This window comes from Monodelphis domestica, chromosome 1 (assembly GCF_027887165.1).
Source record: "Monodelphis domestica isolate mMonDom1 chromosome 1, mMonDom1.pri, whole genome shotgun sequence".
Lineage (NCBI taxonomy): Eukaryota > Metazoa > Chordata > Mammalia > Didelphimorphia > Didelphidae > Monodelphis > Monodelphis domestica.
Genome location: NC_077227.1, coordinates 444,989,183 through 444,999,926, shown reverse-complemented (window position 1 = coordinate 444,999,926; position 10,744 = coordinate 444,989,183). Strand labels below are relative to the sequence as shown.

The 10,744-nt window shown below is 41.4% G+C and overlaps 1 long non-coding RNA gene across 1 annotated transcript; it reads left to right on the top strand.

The window, feature by feature from the left end:
- The first annotated feature begins 977 nt into the window (after window positions 1-977).
- LOC103096364 (uncharacterized) lies at window positions 978-1,451 on the top strand. The gene is made up of 2 exons (XR_001627034.2): window positions 978-1,114; window positions 1,216-1,451. It is a non-coding gene; the product is annotated as an uncharacterized LOC103096364 (long non-coding RNA).
- The last annotated feature ends 9,293 nt before the right edge of the window (window positions 1,452-10,744 follow it).

The window sequence follows — 10,744 nt, the reverse complement described above, 5'->3', positions numbered from 1 at the left end:
CAAACCTTCTCCTATTCCAGTTCTCTGACTGCCTTACAAAAGTAACAGAAACAAAGTATCTCCCACTTTTTCCTCTCTTCAATACACAGATAAACCCCAAACTAAGGGGAGAGTAGCTAGTTTATTTTCAAGAGGACATGTGCCTCTGGGTCTGACTATGCCTATGAAGTGAAGGGCAGGTCTTGGGTGCTATTCCATTAGAAGTCCACTTTCCCAACCTGTTTTGTCTGGGGGTGGAGAGTACCCTAGAAATATTAGAACTGGGAGGGGCCATCTTGCTCTTTTTGCAAACAAAGAAACTGAGGTTGAATGACTTTGATTAATGCAAGATCACACAGCCATTTAGTGGTCCTGTTGGGACTGGAACTCAGGACTCCAGATTGCCAGTCAGTTCTCTGGCCAAATGCAGACCTTGAGGCATTTGGCCAAGTAGAAGATTCAGAGCTCAGTCAGGCTAACTGGAAAGGAAAAGGTTAGGTCCTTGTGAAGGTTGCTCCATTAAGTGCAAATTAGAAACTGGAAATATTTCCCAGGGTTTGTCATAATGAATTGCTATATCCTCTCAGTATTATACAGTGGAAAACCAGGAACTGAAACTCAGCCGAATTGCCGCCTCTAGGTGACTTAATGGCAAGTTTAGCTTCCTGTGTGGGTAACCTAATGGCACCATTGAAGGTGATGGATCAATGGGCCACAAAGACCTGCCTCAGCCCTGGGTTCCCAGCCTCCTTGGTTCCACAAAGAGGGAGGCTGAAGGTCCCCACATAACAGAGCTTGGCATAGGGCTGCTGTCGGCTTCCTCTAATTGGCTTGGCAGGCTCCAGACAAGAAATGAAGTTGGATTGTGCAGCGGAGGACAGAGAGGGATGCCTTCTGTCCGCCGTCCTGACTTATGATTTCCAACTGCCAGCTAACAATGCCTCTGAGGAGGCTGGGGTGGGGCGTGGGGGGTGGGGGAGCAGCTCGCTACTGGGAGGGGTCTGAGAAGAGATTCTGGAAGATGTTTGGGGAGTCGTCCCTGTGGCTGTTCGGAGACTTGGCACTAGCTCCATGGCCATGAAAGAAGGTGGGTGAGGGGAGGGCGAGATGAGCTGGAAATACAGAAAACCAAGAGGTATGCATGTATGGTGTTAGTGGGGAGGGGGGGGGGGAACTGGAGAAATCCATCATCTGCCATATTTATTTATTTAAAAAAAAAAACCCTCGAACTTGAAGGCCTCTCTTCAGCAGAAGCGGACTCTACAGCTGCCGGGGAAAAAAATAACAGAACAAAGCCCTCCAACATGTTCGTCACCCTGGGGTTTGCTGTTATTCCATAGCACACATGAAACGGGAGATTGAGGACTAACAACTAGAGAGAAGGCAGCTGGCGGTTTAAAAATGAAACTCTTCTGCCGCTGGTGATAAAATATCATCTTCCAAAGTAAATAATCACATCTTCAATAAGAAAACCAAGTGCCTTCTTCCTCCTTCCATATTGCTCTCCCCTCCCTATCCCCGCTCCCCCAAACTAGCAGAGCCTGTTGGGTTCCGCAGTCAGAAGCTGGCTGTGCGGCTCTCATCTAACCGGAATAGCTCTCCTTCTGGGAGATTTCAGGGGTGATTCCTGGAAGCCAAATAGTATCTGTGATTCAGTCAGGTGACATGCCTTGGGTGCCCTTACCCTTGAGAAATCAGAAGAACTCTCCAACCTGACATTCTGTCTTTCTGCAGAAATATTTAAAGGATGGGGTAGTCTAGAAGTCATAGGACCGGAGGTGTAATTCTAGAGGCTACTTTAGAGGTCATCTAGTTCACCCCCCTCATTTTACAGAAACTAAGGCTTAGAGTGGTAATTAAACTTGCCTATGATCACACAGGTAGTAAGGGGCAGAGCTGGGATTTCTATATTTCATATCAAGCACTATGCAGAAAAAATATTCCTTAAACTAGGGGAAACTGCAGATAACAGTGGACAGAGGACTTTTCCTGGAGCCAGGAAGACCTATGATCAGGAAGTTTAGGTCCAATCATCCTAATTTGCATTTATTCACTTGTTTAATTAATTAATTAATCCCTTTTGGGTTACTTTTGTGATTTCATCAAATCAATAAGCATTTATTAAGTGTTTACTGTGTGTCAAGCCTGACACTGTGCTAAGCACACAGAAGAATGGGAAACGTTTCCTGCCCTCAAAGACCACATGTTCTAAAGGAGAGAAAAAAAAGTTTGAAAAATATATGAATAAAAATCTGGCCTCAGACTTTAACTTTTGTGACCCTGGGCAAGTCACTTCACCCTGTTTGCCTCAGTTTCCTTATGTGTGAAATGAGTTGGAAAAGGAAATGGCAAACTACTCCAGTATCTTTTCTAAGAAAACCCCAAATAGGATCATGAAGCCAGCACAATTGAAATGAACACCAAAAAGCAAGTTATAGACAAAGTGGTTACAATACAAACTTAGCAGACAAGACACTTTTAGCTAGAGAGACTAAGAAAGGACTCTTGAATAACAATAAATATAACCAGCATTTATCTAGCAGGAGCTTTGACATTTACAAAGTATTATATATATATATATATAATAACAACTGAATCATGGAGGTAGTATTATCTCCATTTTAAAGATGAGGGAATCAACACCAGAGAGATAAAGTAACTTGGGCAGGGTCACACAGCTAGTAAGTGCCTGAAGCAGGATTTGATCTCAGATCTTTCTGAGTACAAGCCTGGAATGGTATCCACTGAAACATCTGCCTGCCTGAAACAGGAGAAATAATAGAATAAGGAGGAAGTAGAAGGAGAGCAGAGGTAGTTAGGGTGTCTGTGTCTCTTGAGTCTGATTCAGTTCATCCCAACCTGACCTAACTCCCTAAGAATCCAAAGAAGGAATAAAATATGTTTCAGAGGATGACAGCTAGGGGTGGGGGTTCTTCTGGACCCCAGCTCACTCTAGGAATAAGGAAGGAGTAAGAGTTAGAGATGGAGGTGGAATAGCAGATTGACAACTTGTCTTTAGTTTTAAGTGTTAGACAGCTGCTTGGGGACACTGAGAAATTCCATGACTTGACCATGGTCACACAACTAGTATCTGCCAGATACAGGATTCAATCCTGAGTGTTCTTGGCTCTTTCCATGAAACTGTGCTACTCCTTGATTGAGCCAATCAAACTAATTCTACTAACAATTCTAGTTGGAGTTGTAGGGTTTTAAGGTTTGCCAAGTACTTTCCACATACCAGCCTTATGATATAAATAGGTGGTTCACAAATATTATCCCAGTTTTAAAAATTAAAAAAAAAAACAACAACAAACAAACCAAAAAACCAGAAGGGCACACTGTGGGCATATGACTAGGAAGTGTTGGAGGTGGGATTTGAATCCAGGTCTTTGATTTTAAGTCCAGTTCTTTTTTCACCTTTCCTTTCCTGCTGTTATCATCTAAGAATTTATCCAAATGCTTCATAAGTTAATGTCTTGGGGTAGCCAGGTGTCCAATGGGATAGCAACCAAGACCTGGAGATAGGATATCCTGGGTTCAAATTTGATTTTGAACACTTCCTAGCTATATGACCCTAGGCAAGTCACTTAACCTCAATTGCCAAGCTCTTCCCACTCCTCTGCCTTGGAACTAATACTGAATATTGATTCTAAGGCAGAGGGCAAGAATTTTTACAAATTAAATTGATGTCTCTCTTCTTAGAATGTACTTCCTATTGGAGTCATACAATTCCATGTAGTTATGACATTGTATGGAATAGGATTTCTCTTTGAATTTTAAGTCCTAAAATGTACTTTTTTAGTTTTTATGGGGAGGAGTGAAGTCCAATAGTCAGTCCCTGCATCTTGGGATTTGGGATATTGTGCCTGAGTTCACTCCCAGCTCCTGCTCCCCTTCAGGAGTTTTTTTAACCATTCCTTCTCAGCTTTTATCTGACACAAGCAGAACAAGGACCAGGAGGATAAAAACCAAAATTCACTCCTGTTTCTTAGGGTTAGGAAACATCCTCTTGGGGGCCTGGAACTTATCAAAAACAGTGGTATCTGGAAAGGGGCTTGTCTCTCCTGCACCTTGAAAAAGAGCTTTCTAAGTTATGTGCTTCCTCCCTCACCTCCGACACAGAGGAAAGGAATGGAAGAAGGAAAATTGAGGCAATCCAGAGTTTGAGCTGAAGCTGGGATGATTGGGCCATGGAGGTCTTGTGCCCTTGTTCTTGGTCCACGATCCTGGCCCAAGTTCAAGTTATCAGTGGTACTCCTCTAGCTCATGTCTCTGCATAGGGAATGGAAGTCAATCATTCCCTTCTCAAATGGGAGAGCTACAAAATGGAGGAATTAATAAAGATTCTAGCACTGGTGATGCATCATCATGCGAAACTAAATTACACACTTATCCCATTATCATTACCATGCTTTTGGGTTAATTATGAAGAGGGGAATTCAAGTTATTAATAGGAGAGGAAGCCTCCCAAAGGTTGGGGAGGCCCTTCTCCCTCCTCCCTGCTAGTAGGGCCCTTCCACTCCCCTGGCCCCAAAGCCTCCTACCCCATGCTGACCTCTGGCACTGAGAACCACCCTTGGGGTTTTCCCACTCTTCCCTAATGCAGGCTTATGTACATGCCTTCAGCCATCACATTAACAACTCATAGCAATCGCATTAGAACCAAATGTGCTCATTATACCTGATGGCTCACACTCCATGTGAAGGAAATTAGTAATGATTAGGGCATCATTAGAGGGAGATGTCTCTCTTTACCCAAAATATTGACAGTAAAAATACATACACACACTGAGAGAAACAAAACCCAGTGGTATAGAGAACAAATTGGCAAAACCTGAAATTACAAAGTATGGCAGTCATCAGTGTCTACACCCCTAGACAGATGGAAGCAAGGACACTGCTAGCAAATGTTTCTGAACATGACTAACACAAAGGAATGTGTTGTAATGGGGATGGGGGTAGGGAAGACCATCACCACCACCACCGCCAACAACAACTATAAAGCTTTAAATTGGCTATGAGGGTCTAGTCTCCACACTCACTGTGTGACCTTGCACTAGTTTCTTCCCCTCCCTGACCTTCATTTACTTTCTTTGTGAAATGAATGACTTGAAACTGTAATGGAATGTGAGCCTGTCTCTGAAGAAAAGATGAGAAGTTATGCCTCTTTTTCTTCTTTGCAAAAATGGGAGGCTATGTGTGCTCTTTGTGGGGCAAAAAATTAGAAAATGAAGGGATGCCCTTCGATTGGGGAATAGCTGAACAAATTGTGGTATGTGTTGGTGATATAGACTCTAAATGATCATCCTATCAATGATATGGAAATGGGTCCTGATCAATGATTCATGTGAAACCCATTGGAGTTGAGCATTGGCTGAGGGAAGGAACATGAATCATGTAACCATGGAAAATTTTTCTTAATCAATAAAATTAAATTTAAAAAATGGGAGGTTATGGGTGTGGGAATGTTGCATATATGGTCAGACTCAACTAATGGGTTGGATATTTTTTCTGAGTTGCATTTTTCTTGTTCTTTTAAATTTATTGTCATGAGGGATGGCCAGGTAGGGGTGGGGGAAGAGGAGATTGAAGGATCTATTCAGAACTGAATTCAGAATTGAAAGCTTTGTGAAAAGATAATAAAAAATTTTAAAAGATAAAAAGAGGGAACTAGACAATTTCTTTTTTTAAAATCCTTACTTTCCATCTTAGAATCAATACTGTGTATTAGTTCCAAGGCAGAAGAACAGTAAGGGCTAGGCAAGGGAGATAAGGATGACTTACCCTGGGATACACAGCTAGGAAGTGTCTGAGATCAGATTTGAACCGAGGACCTCCTGTCTCCAGGCTTGGCTCTCAATCCACTGAGCCACCCAGCTGCCTCCTACACAGTTTCTAAATTCCCTTCCAGCTCTAACATGGTATGGGATTCTGAGCTGTTGCAAACAAAGTTTCTCTTTCTGTTCCATTCTAATTTTATAAGACAATCCTACTTTGACCTCTCCAAAAACAGGATCCTGTCTTGGACAAAGCTTTTTGCTTGTCTCTGTTGAAGTCTGTTCCTTCTTTCAAGATCCAGCACAGACCTTGCATAAAGTAGGTGCTTAATAAATGTTCATTGAATATGTTGTCCAACCATGGGAGCCATTTGTCAGGGGAAGAGACTTGGGGATAAACTTGTCCTTCCTTTCTCAAGCAGAATGTGCTTCTTCATCAAGCCCAGATGTAGACTTTGCTGATGTGCTGCACCAGCCTTATTTCTCATTGAGTGCTTTAATTAAGACCAGCAATGCTGTCCTTAGGTCAGACACAGAGCAATTTGATGGAGTACAAATGTGGTCTCCTAGTTTAATGTGCATCAGTCACCTCTTTCACTAACTTGACTTCTCAGCTCAGCACTGGAGTTGGGAGTTATTATCGGCTCTCTCTGAACTTTAGAGTTATCAACAGCACCAATGAATCAATATTTTAGTTTCCTAGATTTTATAATTTGTTGTTGTTGTTCAGTCATTTCAGTCATGTCTGACTCTGTGACCCCACTCGGGATTTTCTTGGCAGAGATTTTTGGAATGGTTTGTTGTTTACTTCTATAGCTCATTTTACAGAAGAAGAAATGTAGGCAAACGGGGTTAAATGACTTGCCCAGAGCCACATAGCTAGTAAATGTCTGAGGCCATATTTGAACTCAGATCCTCCTGATTCTAGGACCAGCATTCTATCCACTGAGCCACCAAGAGGCCTCAATTTTAACTGGATTTAGATTTGAAGAGGATCTCCAAGATAATTTAATTCTCTCTCTCTCTCTCTCTCTCTCTCTCTCTCTCTCTCTCTCTCTCTCTCTCTCTCTCTCTCTCTCTCTCTCTCTCTCTCTCTCTCTCTCTCTCTCTCTCTCTCTCTCTCTCTCTCTCTCTCTCTCTCTCTCTCTCTCTCTCTCTCTCTCTCTCGTTTTATTTACAATTCCAGATCCAGAAATACAAAACTCATTACCCATACTCTACCCCACCCTCCATTTTACAGGGGCCCAGAAATGTTAAGTATCTTTTCTAGTGTCACACAGATAGCAAGTTACAGAGTCATGTTCATTGCTGAACACAAGAGATGTGTATTAAATGATCTGCATATGAGGGTCTTGTTCCTATTACTACTGTCTGCTTGTCTACATCAAAACCAAAGATTGGAAAAGTTGTTATTTGCCCAAAGTCACATGACTAGTAAGTGGAAAAGCAGGACTGAAGCTCTAATCCATCTGCCTTTCCACTGCTTCAATGAACAGTTAGTGAACAGGTGTTGTGAAACATTCACCAAAGAGATGTAATGAAGAGAGAGATCATGTGGGACAGAAAATAGGAACAATCAGAAAATGTGGAGGAGTCAGAGAAGGAAAGATTTCTGGGGGTTGGCATGGTTGGAAAGACTTCCTGGTACCGAACTTTAGCTGATCCTTGAAGGAAGTCTGAGATACACCTAAAGAAAGGAATGAAAGAATAAAGTGGCCAGAAGAGTATGAGTCAAACCTAGAGATTGGATAAGGGATGGTGGAGGTGAAGAGTAGGTAGTAAGGAAAGACTGGTCTGGTCATAGCAGAGGGTTCTTGATAGACAGTGGGCCAGAACCACGAGATATTGCTTTTTCTATGTGGTTTAGGCTCAGGGAGAACAGATTTCAGCCAGACTAGACATTCTTCTTTGGAGAGACTCCATCAGGAATTCTGTCCATGCAGTTGACCGATGTAGCCCAAGAACTCTCAAAGTGAGCAATGGTATAATTTAATAATGCAGAACATGCCAGGCATACTCAGTCAGATTAGCAGCAGTGATTAATAACCACAAACGGCAGCTGGGACTCGCCTTCAGAGGTGAAAGACAGAATTTTTTTCTTCCCAAATTCTACTGGCACATGCTGCCTAGGCTCATTTAAATCTTAGACTTACTCCTCAAATTGTCCTAGAATACTTTTGCATCTCTCCTTCATTCCCAACAATATACCTTCTAACAGAATTATCTGAGGATATATGGTATGCTACAATCTCCACCCCACTTCTCCCCCAAGTAGCATATGATCTCCTTGAAGGCAAGGACCATTATGTTTTTTGTTTTTGTATCCCCAGTACTGAGCACAATCAATGAATCCACAAGCATTTATTAAGGGATTTCTTTGTGCCAAAAATTGTTCCAGGCCTGGGGACAGAAAGAGAAGAAAAAAATTCCCCCTGCCCACTAGGAGTTTGCTTTCTCTCAGTGAGATCATATGTCTATATCCATCAATAGTGGGGGCTTAATAAATATTTGTGAATTTGATTTGAACTAGCATATAGGGAAACAGTATAGTGGTGTCTATGGAATCAAGAACATAGGTTCAAAACCTTTCTCTGGTACTTATGAGAAATGTGAGCCCCCCCAAAATTATTGAACTTCTTTGTACCTCAGTTTCCTCATTTAAAAAATGAGAGCAACAATACCTTACTACTGATGTCAAAAGGTTGTTTCAAAGCTTAAGTGAAGTAACAGATGTTGTTTATCCTTCAGGGTGATGTCTTTTGACTTGTGCATAAATTGGATTTAAGCAAGGCAAAGTTGCACAAAGACTTCATCCTCACTCTCTTCTAGAGTCATCAAAGTCCAGTGGCAAGACAAATCAGGATGAATGGTGATGAGTCAGGATGCAGTGGATAAACAAGCTCTAAGTGCTCAATAGAGCTACATTCATGGCTGATGGAACAAATTATTCTCATCTGCTCCTTCTGAAGGGAGAAATCTTCATATTCTTGGGGTAGACATGCCCCTAACTCACCAAGGGGTTTTGCTGGGATGTGGCTGTAGTGATGCTACAGCTTCTTTGAGTCATAGGTGAGATTTGGGTGAAAAATGGACACCAATGGTGGATGAACAGCCCTGAAAAAGGCTCTGCCACCAAAGGTGTTAGTCCTTCAGGGGGATAATATATGCAAAGCATTTTCTGAAGTCTCAGAATCTTATCTAAATGCCAAATATTTTTATTAGGGTGATTTATAGGGGATGCATTAACAGGATCCAAAAATTCTATTGAATTCCTACTTATTAATGACAATATATAACAGGAAAGATTGTCTGACCATTCTAGGTTGTGGAGATCCAGTTCTCTCTTGTTATACAGGAAGGACTCACCAAAAGCATTTGAGCTGGGGAATATCATGATTGATGTTGTACAAATAGAGGTATAAGTTCTCAGTGGATAAATTTCAAGACTAGAGGCTCAGACAGAGAAGTAAAATGACTTGCCTAAGGTCACATAGGCATTGAATAATAAAGGGAAGATTTGTACCCAGGCATCATATGATTAAATTCTAAATTAATAAAGTCAGGAAAAAGCATTGACTAAGTGCTCATTGTGTGCCAGGCACTGTACCAAGTCCTAGGTGATCTTAACAGTATGTAATTGCTCTAGGAATCCAAATAAAGGAAGCTCAATGGCCAGAAGTAAACAGAGAAAACAACCTGGAGGAAGGGATATGAGAGCTGGACTATGAAGAATGTGGATAAGTGGAAGGGAGAAGAGGGACGTATCAGACTAGCAAACTCAAATAGAAACCAGGGCCACTAAAACAAATAAAGATTCCTGTGGGCTATATATTGACTTTTTGAAGCCATTTCAAATGGCCACATTTTCTAAAACAATAGAAAATCACATGTTAACATTACATTGTATTGTATCTGTATTTATTTTGTTAAATGTTTCCCAATTCCATTTTAATCTGCTTCATGTCAGATTCAGGCTGGCTGTGGGTTTGATACCCCTGCTCTCTTTAGGCAATCAAAATGGCATTAAGTAAAGGCGGGAGTTAGGACCCAGGCCAAGCTAAAAAGAGAACATTGAGGAGATCATCACAGCTGGAATGATATGTGTATATTGGAGTGAAGTGGATGGATAAGGTTGAAGAGGTATGAAGGATTAGAGCTAAGGAGAATGTGGGGTAGCTAGATGGTGCAGTAGATAGGATGATAGGCTTGAAGTCAGGAAGACTTATCTTCCTGAGTTCAAATCTGGATTCCAACACTTACTAGCTTTGGGGAAAAAACCCTGTTGTTTGCCTCAGTTTCTTTAAATGTAAAATGGAAATAATAAGTTGTGAGTCTCAAATGAGATATCTGTAAAGTGCTTAGCACAGGGCCTGGCATATAGTAGGTGCTTTATAAATTTTTATTATCTGTAAAACAAAGGAGGTACACTAGATAATTTATGAGGCCCTTTTTTAATTCTAAATCTCTGAGGCTATGTGCTTTGGAGGAAACTAGTGACTCTGTGAGTTGATGGTGAAGGAGAGAATGTCAGGTATGGGGAAGAGTCTGCCCAAAGTCACAGAGAAAGAATGTGGAATGTTTTGTATAGGGAATGATAGATCAGTTTGCTTAGAATAGGAAGTAAATGAAAGGCAGTAATATGAAATTAGACTATAAAAGGCAGGAGGGAATCAGTCTGATTGTAGAGATGCCACACTAAGAATTTTGCATTTTATTCTAGAAGCAACTGGGGACTACTGAAGGTTTTTTTTTAACCCTTTCTCTCCACTTTAGAAACAATACTGTGTATTGGTTCTAAGATAGAAGATCAGTAAGGACTAGGCAATGGGGATTAAATGACTTGCCCAGAGTCACACAGCTGGGAAGTGTCTGAGGCCAGATTTGAACCTAGTAGCTCCAGTCTCTAAGGCTGCTATCAATCCACTGAGCCACTTAGCTGCCACCAACTGAAGGTTTTTGAGTATGTAAAGGAATGAATTTTTTTTTCT